Below are 13,987 nucleotides of genomic sequence, written 5' to 3' on the forward strand. Positions count from 1 at the left end.
ATCTAACAGGTCAGTCTGCCAAAGAACAGGATTCTTCCCACACCCTCTCCTTGCAGGCTAGGACACAGGGGAGCCATCTTGAATAAAATATTGTGGGGGCCCAGGTAAGCCCCGCCACGCATAATCAATCACATGACACATTTGAATGGGAATGCACATCAACTTTGTGGGCGTAGCTAGGGGGGTGGGGGACACTGGGCGCCACACCGCAGGGGGCAGCACTTACCACGCCCAAGCCACACATCTTTCCTGTGCCTGCAGGCTCTGTGCTGCCTGGAAAAGCAATGCGGTCCTGCAGGGTGCCGGAGTGGAACGGGGCTCGGGCACTGGGGTTCTGGTGCACCCTGCCCTGTTCCATCTCACGGGCACCTGTCCCCACCCCCTGTGCAGGGCACACACAAAGCCCCAGGCACCCAAGTGGTTAACTACGCTGCTGGCCTCAAATATTTTTTTTGTGGTGGCTGAAGCACCCACGGCCTCTGGGAGTTGGCTCTATGCTAGGAGGGAAGCCCACCTCTTGACCACTAGCAGTGACTGGGATGCTCCCAGCAGTGAGTGCTTCTGTGGGATTGTTAGCCCCCAACCTTTACAACATGAGAAAGTGCTCTTACCATGAAGCTGGAAGACACCACACCTGCTACCCTGCTACCTGTCAAGCCAGTGCCATTCATTGGCTGCCTCTGTGTCTGGGTAGTATATGGCCATTGTTGCCTGATCAATGGGCTGTGGCAATTCTTCCGGTGCTGTAGCTTCTAGGCCAACTTTAATGGCAACACAGAGTGCATTGTACGCCGTTTGATACAGAGGACTGCATTTGTCCACCAGGCCTGATATTCCTCGTTTGTGATATAGGCAAAGAAATAGGCCTAAGGATGACTTATAGAGAAGATGGCCATTAAAAAAACCGAGAAATAATTTGATATAGCTGCAGTTTAGCATCAAAACCGAACTAAGCTAAATTAAAAACAGCTTCACACTGTCATTCTTTCCAGCTATAAATTAGCCATTCTGTGTTTGTGCAAGAATTATAAGCGAAGCAAGACAAAACCCTGGGAGCATTTAACAGCTGTTCCCTAATGAAAATGTGATGAGCGAGGCTGGGAACAAAGGGGGAAATTGATGAATGCACAGATGTGGAGGCCTATCCCCCCCCCCAAGTATTTTGGAAATCAAATGATATGTTGTGTAGGCACGGCTAGCTGGTAAAGACGAAAACATCTTCTCTCTCTCTTTTAAGAAAACAAAGACAACCAACTGATTGCTTGCCTAGACTCAGCAAGTATCCTGCAACCTGGGAGCACCTGTCTTTTCAGAGAGGCAGAAGAAGCACAAAAGAAGCACCCACAGCATACCAAACATAAAAGGACATTCAACCTACATTTAAATCACATGACTCCTCCACCAAAGAATCCTGGGATGTGTGGTTGGTTAAGGTTGCTGGGAATAGTAGTTCAGTGAAGTGCAACATACTGTACCCAGGATACTTTGGGGGAATGCCACATGCTTTCAAAGTATTGTGTGGTTGTGAAGGCAGGGGTGGGTTCAGGGCTGTGTGAGCAGTGCCTATGCTCTAGGTCAGGGGTCAGCAACCTTTTTCAGCTGTGGGCCGGTCCACCATCCCTCAGACCATGTGGGGGGCTGGATTATATTTTTTGGGGAAAAATGAATGAATTCCTATGCCCCACCAATAACCCAGAGATGCATTTTAAATAAAAGCACACATTCTACTCATGTAAAAACACCAGGCAGGCCCCACAAATATTACCCAGGGACGCATTTTAAATAAAAGGACATATTCTACTCATGTAAAAACACGCTGATTCCTGGACCGTCTGAGGGCCAGATTTAGAAGGCGATTGGGCCGCATGCGGCCCACGGGCCTTAGGTTGCCTATCCCTGCTCTAGGTGCTGAGCCAAATGGGGGCGCCTTCTCAAAGCCTGGTAAACAAGGCACTGGGTTTGGAGAAGGACACAGGAGGCTCTGACAGGGTCTTCGAATCCTCCCAACTCCTTCTCAAAGCCTAGTTAACGCTTTCCAAGCTTTGGGAAAGAGATGGAAGGGCTGCCAGAGCCTCCCACCTCCTTTGCCAAACCCCACGCCTCTCTTGGTCTATGAAGTTCAATGCTATCTAGCCTGTCTCCTCCAGCAGTGCTACCTGCTTGAGACCTTGGTGCCGTAGAGGACTTCTGTCTATAGCCAAGCTAGACAGTACTGAGCTACATAAACCAATGGTCCGATGCGTTATAAAGCAGTATCTGGAGATGTTGGGGATTGACCTCTAATATATTAATAAATACAAAGCAAGTGCTGTAGCACTGAGCTAGAGCATCTTCTAATCATGTTTACTTCCATTAAGAATTAGTTGCCCTAGTTCCTGATTATTAATTATTAATTATTATTTTACAATGTGAAGGAGGGCAGATGTAGTTATGTTGAATTTTACAATTCTCTATGAGGCTTTCAGATTCCTTGAGGGTGCTTAGAATCCTTCCTGGATCTCTATTTAATGATCAAATAAATTTTGTGAAGTGTGAACTGCAGGTATGGTTTCATCAGGTGGAAGGTAACAGTGTTAATATATGTAGCTCTAGCAACCCAGGCAGATAGGAATACAAAACATTTCTATTGTACCTTAACTGTGACAAAATGATTTACAATTCTACATGTCCTGATTCCGTAAGGCTGAGCAGCAAATATCCGCACACTACAAATGGGAAACAGAGTCCTAGGCAGAACAGCCAGTGATTTCATGAGTGAACAAGTTTTTGTATGCCAAGGTCTAAAACCATTTTGCAATTTGTGCACACATTATGCAAATTGTGTTGTTACAGCCAGAACAGGTTTTTTTTTGCAGTAAACAGGTAAGTCTGTATGCATCCATTTCTAAAGACTTGAGGAGACTTACAGGAGAGATCTGATTGGCCATGTTCCCTAATATGTGCATGTTGAAGTAATTGATTTAAATATTTATAAACCACATTTTCATAAAATATCAGAACACAGTAGACTAAAAACACAGTAATGCAAAAAATAACAAGTCAACTGAATCAGTATAGGCTAGCTGACAAAGAACCTCAGGTTTGAAAGCCTGTTTGAATAATACAGTCTTTAGATGACATCTTAAAACGATCAGTGATGGCTCCTATTGGCAAGGAGAACTTCTATTGGCAAGGAGTTCCACAGAGCGGGGCCTGCCATACTAGAGGTTTGGTGTCATGAACTGGTAGGATGATGGGGAGGAGGAAGAGAATCCCAGCGAGGGGTGTAGCTGGGACTGGGATACACTGGGACAAGAAGGATGGGGAAGGAAGTACTCACAGGGTGCCAGAGGATGCTGAAGGGATGGAAGTCAATGCACAGGAATCAGAACAGCAGGACCCGTCACCAGAGCCAGAGGGGCCCCTGTCCTCACAAAGATGGCGGCTCTGAGGCCTAGGGAGCAGCAGGAGATACATTCTAGGAGGCTGAGAGAGGCAAGAGCCCACAGCTCAGCTCCCTAGCTGGCCAGGTGGGGTTCACTAGCTTTGGGAGGAGGGATGTGGTTCTTCAGCTGGAGCAGGCTCATAACAGGTGAGAGTCACGAGCCTCATCAAGCCCAGATGCCGCAATCAGTATGCAAGGTATAAAAGGGAAGCAGAGCTGAGATGCTGTGTCTGTTCAGCTGGCCATGTTGATGGACCTCAGCTTGGATGCTCCTGGACCTCTATAGAATGTGCTTTGGGTTTGACTCTGGACTGGCTATTCTGGCTGCCGGACTTCAGACTTGGCTACTTGGATTGACTCTGGACTGCAGTTCCTGAGCTTTGGACTTTGCTTGTGTGACTTGACCCCCAGACTTTACATAGTGACTTGCTGCCAGGTAGACCAGGGGTTCAAGGCACTCAGCCCCTTGTAAAGGCCATCTGAACCTTAGGTGCATGCAGCATGCAAGTCTGCCCTTCACCTATTCAATCCCCAGGTTCAATTCCTGACATCTGGTAGAAGAGCTGCTGCCAGTCAGTGTGGACAATACTGAGCTAGGTTTGACACAGTATCGGGCAGCTTCTGTTGGAGTGGTGGTGGTGGTGCAGCAGAGAGGATCATAGCTCAGTGGCAGAGAATCTGCCTTGAATGCCAATGGTTTCAGGTTCCATCCCTGATATCTCCAGACAGGACTGGAAAACTATGAGACTTTGCAGAGCCATTTATGATATACGGGTTTGAAGACTGCAAAAAGGTTGGCTTGTGGAAAGCAAAAGAGTTGGCTGTTATTCTGGAGCATGAGTCTGTTTTGCATAAGTCTATATATAGATGAAAGAAAATCTGAAGTCTTTCTTTTCCAGTTTTTATGTTGAATAAAATGCTTGGTATTTGATGTTAACTTTTCATTTTTATTTTTCAAGCTTCAATAAAAAACATTCATATTACAAAAGTTAGAAGGACCTAGCCAGTGAGGTTGAAGAGATGTGAGCTAGAGGAAAAGCAGCAAGCTGGAGAGAGAGTCGTTGGAGTACAGTTTGATTTCTGTTTGAATCCAAGGAGAAGCAAGACCTTTTTGGGGTGTTAATGCTGTGAAGCCCTCCATCATAAGTGTCTGGAACCCCTGGAATCTCACACCACTCGGAGGTGGCATGCAGTAGTATGTTTGCCATTATTGCTGTTGCTCCAGGAGAAGCATCCTGGCATGCAGCAGTTAGCAGCACTCGGTGGGGGGGAAAAGTGGAAATCAAGAGCATGGAGGGATGTGAAATTGGAAGGGAATTGGAAAACATGATCAGAGAAGCTAAATTAGAATAAATCATTCTCTTTTAAAGATTCAATTTCATAGCAAGTTGTCTTTAGTTTCGCAGAATGCACCAAAGTGCATGGAAAATAAGGAGCCTGAATCAATCTATGGGCAAGTACAACATTGTATGGAAGTCGCTGAAATTGGACTAACATATTTAATTACAAAATGCTGAGTTCTCCCAACTATCTGAGAGTGTCAGGTATGACAGTGAGATTCCAAAACAGTGGGAACAGTGAAGGGGAAATGAAAATATAATTTATTTACACATCCTGCTTTTGGCTGCGCCATGATACCAATAAAAAAGCAGAGGATTCTCTGCAAAATTGGCTATGTATGAATTAGCCTAGGAAGATTGAAACTTTTGCCCCTTGTTGACAAAGGTTTACTGCAGGGGTGAAAGTAATGCAGTACAAACTCGCCATACAAATTATGACCCTGGTCTGCTGGTTGTAGCGATGCAAAACTATTTTATTCTACTTACTTATTCAAACCTTTATTAGGCATTATACAAATAAAACGATAAAAGAAAAAGTAACATATAAAAGCCTTGAGATATATACAGAAAGGCAGCAGTTGGCTACATACATATATATATATATACATATAAAATCAGTGGTTTTCCTTGTTAACCTGCTCCTTGGAGGACTGCTACCAAAAACTCGGCTACCCCCGCCGTTACCCTTTGGTCAACGTCGGATAGGCAGAATCCCACACATTCACCTTGTTGGGGCTCCAGACCACCCAAAAGAGGGGGCAGCACGCGTTGACGGAGCGTACTGTACAATGGGCACTGAAAGAGAATGTGCTCTACCGTGTCCGGGACATTCATAAAACATCTGCAGAATCTCTTGTTTCTAGGGATGTTTTGATATCTTCCCCTGACAAGTGCTGAGGGAAAAACATTCAAACGGGCCAGCATAAAAGCCCTACGTTGGGCTGGAATTATTAATTTGGTACTATTTTATTCAGTATGCGGTAGGCTTTGTGAAAGACTTGACATTTTTAACATGTGCAGTTTTTCACTGATTGTAAGTCTTTCTGAACCAGCAGAACCAACACGTTATTGTATTGCTTCTTAATTGTGAATTGGAAAATTAGGGCAATTTGGAATTGGAAAATTGTCTGAAGTCCTAGAGTCTAATTGCCTGAAGTCTGCAATTAATCCAGAATGTGGCAGCTAGACTGGTGACTGGGAGTGGCCGCTGGGACCACATAACACCGGTTCTGAGAGAGCTGCATTGGCTCCCAGTACGTTTCCGAGCACGATTCAAAGTGTTGGTGCTGACCTTTAAAGCCCTAAACGGCCTCGGTCCAGTATACCTGAAGGAGCGTCTCCACCCCCATCGTTCAGCCCGGACACTGAGATCCAGCGCTGAGGGCCTTCTGGCGGTTCCCTCATTGCGAGAAGTAAGGTTACAGGGAACCAGATAGAGGGCCTTCTCGGTAGTGGCGCCCACCCTGTGGAACGCCCTCCCATCAGATGTCAAAGAGATAAACAACTACCTGACATTCAGAAGACATCTTAAGGCAGCCCTGTTCAGGGAAGTTTTTAATATTTAACGCTGTACTGTTTTTAACACTTGATTGGGAGCTGCCCAGAGTGGCTGGGGAAACTCAGCCAGATGGGCGGGGTATAAATAATACATTATTATTATTATTATTATTATTATTATTATTATTAGAGAGTAATCTCTTTTTGCATATTCATTTTACTTGTATTTAGTAAACAAAGCTAGAAACTTTGAAACTGGCAAGTTTAATCATTAATAATAATAATTTTTATTATTCTTACCCTGCCCATGTTGCTAAAGATTGTTAAAGGGGGGGGGGGAGAGGTTTGACAGCAGACCATTCTCACAAGTGATAGATAACCAGTTGTGCTTGTTTGCCAGAGTAAGACATCAGCTGCCCATTGCTTGATCTTTAATTATCTGGGAGCAGCAGGAAAGGAAGAGGATTTCCATTGGGTGAGTGGAAGTCTGCTGGCTTGACACTGGATTTCACCATCCAGTTTTAAACAAGGATGCTGAACACTGATATTGAAGAAAGAGCAGCAGAGTCCCAAAGTAAACAATGCCCGCCCCAACCAAGCAACTCTGTGCCTCTCAGTATAAGGTGATTATGCCTACTGATATCATAGTTGCATCTAATGTTCTAGCTCCAAAGAGCCAACAAACTGGCAAATGTTCCTGTAATATACACAAACATTTCATGGCCTTTTAAACACATCAGAACAGAATGTTCTTCCGCAGGTAATTAATGTAATGTAGACAATGAAAGGATACACTGTTGGAAACTGAAGATTTGGTTTTGATTTGTAGTTTGACGCCATGCTCCTTACAACATGAAATAAAAACATAATTTCCTCATGTGTAGGAAACTGTCCAGCAACCGGTTCCAGCCCTCCCTTCTGGATAACAGAGAATAGTCTGCTTCATCTCCTGACTATCAGCTTTTCTGATATTTGAAGATCACTATCATGTTTCTCTTTAATCTTCTCTTCTCCAGGCTATGTAAATAAGATCCCGCAGCCAGACCATACTTTTAAGATCACTTTCAGAGGTCCTGCTCACAGATAAAACCAGTTAGACATGAGAAGCATGGTCTTCTTGGTTGTGGCTCCACTGTAATGGAACTTCCTTCTCAGTAGATTGCACTTGGTACTTTCATTACAAGCTTTCAAATGAGCCCTTAAAAACTATCCCTGAGGCTGTTTCTGGGCACCCAGAGCTGTTGATATAATTTACTGAAATCTTTGTTGCTGTTTTGGTCTGATACAAAAGTGATGTCTCATAGTAATGTATGCTAATTTGATGTGCCTTTTTCTTTGGTTTGTGAAGGTATGGCCTTGAACGGCAGCCTTTAACTACATTAAACAAAATTACCTAAATTGTCAGTCAATGAAAACATAAACTTTCTGGCTAGAAGTTGCTCTCTAATTGTACATGACTTTTTTGAAATTAATTACATTTCTCAATGCAAGGATCCGTGAGTCCACCTAAAATGTCATGCATTTCAGACACAGAAAACTTCGTGTAGATGGGCACATAAGAAAATTGCATAAACATCTGTTTCTCTGCAACTATTCTGTTGATTATTTTCATAATGAAAAATGTCAGGCACACTACTTTTGACTGTTTTATATATATTTGAGATATTTATGCATTACTCTGCAACTTCCTTCCTGGGGAAGCTAGACTGGCTCCCTCCTTGTTCTTATGCCAGCATGTGTCTTAAGACCTTTTTGTTCTAACAGGCTTTTGAGAATTGACTGCTTTTAATGAAAGGGCTGGTGCAGTGCTGTTTTTATTGTAATTATTTGTAGGTTTTAACATATTTTATATTTGTATAGTTTTAATTCTATTAATGTTTACTTGTTTTTTCTGATTCTTTTATTTATTTGTAAGCTGCCTTGGGTCCCGCCAGGCAATATGGCAGGAAATAAAACAAATGTGTAAGTAAATACAGCAATAATAGTAATAAGGTGCATAGTCCTTTATTGGCTACAGCAGGAGCAGAGCTCATTTGGCTTTCGGCATGTTACTATGCCACAACTCCCATCAGCCCTAGCAAACAAAGTCAGTGGCCAGCGATAATAAACAAAATTACTGTACTCTAATAATATCTGGAGGGCCAAGGATTCCCCACACCTTCTACTGCATGGATGGCTTGAAAATTTTGAGTGAGGACTGAAACCAGATGTGTGACCCTTGATGTTTGGTTTTCACACTTTTTTCCTATTCATAAGATGCACACCATAACAATGTTGTAAGTAGGGGGTGCAGCACAAATGCACACCCGCAGTTCGCGCAATACTGTGGTGTACTGCAAACAGTGTGGCACAATCTTTCACAAAAATGAATTTCAAGAGATAGTATTTATGCAGGCAAAATCAGATGCATGAATTCTACATCTACCTTGACAGCAGGGCATATGTGAAAGCTCTATCTGGGTTTCCCCTCCCCCAGAGTACTGCAAAATAATTTTGAACTGTTTCAAAGTGGAGAAAAGCACACGAGTTTTGAACGTCAATGAATTTTAGCGCGGAAACAGAAGAGAGCACGGCTTCTTTAAGAGAAAGCACGTGACGTTTTGCACCTTTTAAGCAGAGCAAGATGGCTCTCTTCGAGTCAGGGAAGGTGGAGGAATGCGCCGTGGCTTTGCTCCCCCGGACTTTCAAGCGAAGGCTCGCTTTGCATCAGATCTGAAAAGGGGCTGGAAGGAAAATGAGCTGGGTGGAATGGAGACATCGCTCAGCCTCTAACTGCTTCTAAATTGAGATATGAAAAGAGAAAGCAACTTGCAAGGCCGCCGTAGGATGAACCCGGACCAAGCTGAGACTGCCAACTGGAGGATACAGAACGACGATAATCGCTGAATCGGAAAAGCAAGATTCTGCAACCATTTAGCAGTGAGCAGCGGCGCGCACTTTGCAGCGCAAACAAGCAAACGCATTTCTTTACTCCGAAGTAAGTCTTGTCGGAATTCAGTGGGATTTACTCCTAGGCCTTGGTGTGTAGGCCTTGGTGACCAGTACGTAGTTCTATTTCGCTAGCAGATCATGAAACATCTTCCTTGCGCACGGTTGAATTGTTTGTTTTTTAATGTTAAAAACACGTTAGACTTGCGGAGTGAAAGTATGCCTCTGAACACGTGCAGAGTTACTTTTCCTTGCTATTTCTACTCCAGAGTGCTAAGCATAGGTGTAGGCAGGATTTTTGTTAGGGGGCGGACAGGACTTTTTTTGGGGGGCAGGACTTTTGTTAGGGGGGCAGAACCGACGTGATTGGTCAGTTAAGTATTCCTATAGTTTTGTTTGATGGGGGGGGAGCAGCTGCCCCCCTGCTCCCCTTAGCTATGCCCATGCGGCGGTGTAACGTGAATAACTCGGGCTAGAACATTTCCGTGTCCTGTAATTGCTCATGTTTCTCAAAGGTATGGAGCGGGGCGGGGCCACAGTCCGGAGCGTTTTCCCGCTTAAGTCCAATGTTGTCGCGTTACTGGACAGCAGCAGTAGAGGAAGACGCACCATTGCTGCTGCTGCACGCCTCGCTCCATCAGTGCAGCAAGGTGAGGTATTGAGTGGCCTTGTAAGTGGTGAAAACTAAGCACCAGGTAAAACAAATACATCAGAGTGTACTTCTGGTCCGTTTTATAAGTGCTGGGAGTTAACACTGCTACCTGGACTTGTGACATTTTTATTACTGCACCCCCCCCTCAGGTAAGTGTTTTAGGATGGGATGTTGGAGGAGAAAGACTACTAGAAAAGAATCACTTTAAAGCCCATATGATGTTAGTAGTTTGCAAGTACCTGCTGCTAGTTTGTCAGCCCTCAGACAATGTGGGCTTCTCTTAAAGGGAGGTTTTTACAGCAAGGGCTTGCTACAAGCAAGGATTTTAGGGGAAAGGGGTTGGGGTTTGCTCTGGTTCTCCTCCCTCCCTCCCTTATCCCAATCACAGGAGTACACAATCTAAAAATACTTGCTTTCATTGAAGGAATTTTCAAGTAAAGCAAACACACTTCTCTGTGGGAACATTACTAGGCTCTTTCTGGCTTATTATATCGAGAGGGTGAGGGTGGAGATTTTCCATGGTATGGGAGTACCAAGCTTGTTAAGGTTGCGTTGGTTGCAGAAAAAGATTGAACCAAGACCTTGCTCTTGTCCTGGTTGCATAAATTTTATCAAATGCTTTCTTAAATGCGTGTGATTAAATGGCAAGTTACGGAGGTTTGAGAAAATAAGGCAGTTAAATGTACTGCATTTATTGGTTACAGCCTCCAAAATCAAAACTGCAAAAGCAAGTCCTGTTCCTTTGACCTGTGTAGGAACTCTATTGCTGGTTGCATATATATTTTCCCCCAAAACCTAATGACTGCTTAAGGGAGTAGATTTTGTAGTTATGCAAAGCTCCCATTACAGTGTCTGTACAAGGAGCCACAAACTATTTGTTTTTTAGACAAGTCATACCATAGGCAGTAATCCTTAAATGTTCTCTTTTCTTTATAGGTTGACTGAGAAGCTGTGAAAGTTGGATCCAGAGCTTTGACACACTAGAAATACGTTTCCATGCAAAGCAAAATGTGGACACCCCCCCCCCATTTATTTGAAACAGGCATGTCCAACAGGTAGATTGTGAACTACCGGAAGATCACTGGATGTCTGTGATAGATCACTGGTAGCTCAGTGGCTCCCCCCCAAAGAAGCTCAACAAGTTCGGCTCCCCTCAAAAAAGCTCAAACCTTTGCCTTGAACCCCAAAGAAACGGGCTTTCCTCCTCCCTCAAAAAAGCTGAACAACTGTGAACTGAACCCCCCAAAATAGGGTAGATCACTGCCAGTCTTTAACTCTGTTAGTAGATCACAGTCTCTTGGGAGTTGGCCACCCCCGATTTAAAATATAGATGCTCTACCAATGGAACTATGTGTAAAACTTTTGAGGGTGAAACGACAATAGACCATGTGAATCCACTTGTGTTTCCCATAAAAGCTTTTAAGCAGCATGACTACTTAGAAATAATTTTATTCTCCTGCCTTTTTTTTAGCTGCCTTGGATATGTGATAATGGTGGGCTAGAAAAATCGAAGATTTGTATTTTCATTTTTGTTCTGCTCATGCCTATGGCAATTACACAGGTGCACATGTTACCTTGTTTTGAGAACCATTCCCAGATTTCACAATGAAAGTTATTCCAACACCCTCTTACTGAAAAGCTATTATAATCTTATCTACTTTAAGGTTGAGGATTGTTGGGAAGTTTGGGTGCAATTCAGCAGAAGAGGGGTCCTGCATAGGTTAAGACAGTTAGGTACCTCCAGATTTCCAGACCATCCCTATACCTTTAACCTGTAAGTCTTTTACTCTGTCAGGCATCATGGTATTAGAATGATATTGTGAGATTACACTTCTCTCTGCCCTGAAGTTAAGAGGTCATTCTGGAACTACCCTCCAAGAGATCAAAGGAGCCAACATGGCTTTGTTCTACTGTAGACTAGTTGGGTAGAAATATTCCTAGTTCTGGTCTAAGTATGTATTTCCTATAATAAACTACTTGGTTACTTTTTTTACAAACAAGCATCTCTGTGTGTGATTGCAAGTTAAAAGTCTGCTCTCTAACCAGGATTCACTCTTTTGAACACTGCCTTTGCATACTAAAAGGGTTTCAGTAGGTAATTGGAACCAAATACCAAGATTTTGCTTGGTAACTGAATGCAACTTCATCAGTGAACAATTTAAAATGAATCGCTGTGTATACTTGCATAAAAACCAGGTAGCTGCTGTAATAGGGTGATGGCACTAAGAGTTAAAAAGTCCATCCTCATGTGACTCTAATGTTAAACATAAGTTGCAGTCCCCTCTAACAGTAAGTATCCTGATTATTTCAATAATTATGGACTGTGTTGTATCTAAAACATAAGAGGGAGGGGAAGATGCAGTACAAATTTTAAGTAGTAGCATTGCAATTTTTCATATTGGCCCAAATCAGTTTCAAAATCACACCACGGCAACGATTTTGACTCAGCAATACATTGTTGCTCATGCAAGGGATAGCCAGGCAGCTGATTTCAAGGCACCGCCAACATTGCATGATCTCAGCCAATGATCTGAGTTGCCTCAGAGAAAACAGGGCAGCTGCCATCACTGCTGATCTAAGCTGATCAGGAGGCATGGCCATTGCTGAAGCACCGTGGCACTACCTTCCCCTGGCACTGAGGAGGTGGAGGTGTTTTTCTCAGTCAACAGGAAAGCAGCAGCCAGTGGACAAACATCTTTGCTACGGAGGGACGGACTGTGGCTTGAGGCACCCCCATCCCCTCCCACTCAAACCATGTGGTGGAGGTTACTCTCCCCTCCCCATCCCTACACCTGATCTCCAATTTCAGACATCATGATATGTATATCACAGGGGTCAGCTGTGGGAGTCATAAAGCCATAGCAGAGGCTTGTAATATTGCAGGGTGCCCCCTGACCTCGGCTGACCAGCACTCCGAGCTTTACGATGTATTGGAATGTATTGACCTTAAATGGAGTTGTGTTTCCTCTGGGCAGTGATGACCCTATATGGTGATGTGTGTAATAAAAGCCTTGACCGGATGAGGTAACGTGAGACATTGGCAAACGGCCATGCGGCTGGGGAGAACAAAGGAGAATAAATCGGAGGAGGGCAGAGAAAGGAGCTGCTCTTATCCATCATGAAAATATAGCTGGCTCCCTGTGTCATTTTTCTATGCTAAGCGATCTCATGACGGCTGGATTTCCGTCAGTCAGCAACCTTTTTCAGCTGTGGGCTGGTCCACCATCCCTCAGACTATGTGGTGGGCTGGACTATATTTTAAAAAATAAATAAAAAATAAATTCTTATGCCCCACAAATAACCCAGAGATGCATTTTAAATAAAAGGACACATTCTACTCATGTAAAAACACAATGATTCCTGGACCGTCCGTGGGCCGGATTGAGAAGGTGATTGGGCCGCATCTGGCCCACAAGCCTTAGGTTGCCTACCCCTGATATATTGAAATATTGTGATGTTTAGCTGCTGATATATCACAATGTTTAAAACCAGACATTGCTCAGCTCTATTAAGTAGTTAAAGGTAAAGGGACCCCTGACCATTAGGTCCAGTTGTGGCTGACTCTGGGGTTGCGGCGCCCATCTCACTTTATTGGCTGAGGGAGCCGGCGTACAGCTTCATGTGGCCAGCATAACGAAGCTGCTTCTGGCGAACCAGAGCAGCACACAGAAACGCCGTTTACCTTCCCGCTGGAACACAGAAACTCCGTTTACCTTCCCGCTGGAGCAGTACCTATTTATCTACTTGCACTCGCACTTTGATGTGCTTTCGAACTGCTAGGTTGGCAGCAGGGACCGAGCAACGGGAGCTCACCCCATCGCGGGGATTCGAACCGGCGACCTTCTGATCAGCAAGTTCTAGGCTCTGTGGTTTAACCCACAGCGCCACCCAGCAGCATTTGGGAAACTGATTATGGGTACAATGGGAGTGAGCCCAAGTGAATTCAGTGGGACTTATTCCTGCTCAGACACTGTTAGTATTGCAGCCCAAGACATTTCTGATCAGTTAAACTGATAACTGCAATCTTTGTCAGTCTAAACTGGTTTTATAAGGGACGGACTGAAACATTAAGGATTAAGGCTTAGTCTCAGAACGCCCCCCCCCCAAGCTGTAGTTTAAAGTCACTGAATCTCATATTTTTAAAGT

General features: G+C 44.1%; 1 long non-coding RNA gene across 1 annotated transcript; it reads left to right on the top strand.

Annotated features, from left to right (window-relative positions):
- Nucleotides 1-8,310: 8,310 nt before the first annotated feature.
- On the top strand, nucleotides 8,311-11,841 carry LOC310744687. The gene is made up of 2 exons (XR_014539647.1): nucleotides 8,311-9,238; nucleotides 10,778-11,841. It is a non-coding gene; the product is annotated as an uncharacterized lncRNA (long non-coding RNA).
- The last annotated feature ends 2,146 nt before the right edge of the window (nucleotides 11,842-13,987 follow it).

This window comes from Podarcis filfolensis, assembly GCF_964270895.1.
Source record: "Podarcis filfolensis genome assembly, chromosome: 11".
NCBI classification, from domain to species: domain Eukaryota; kingdom Metazoa; phylum Chordata; class Lepidosauria; order Squamata; family Lacertidae; genus Podarcis; species Podarcis filfolensis.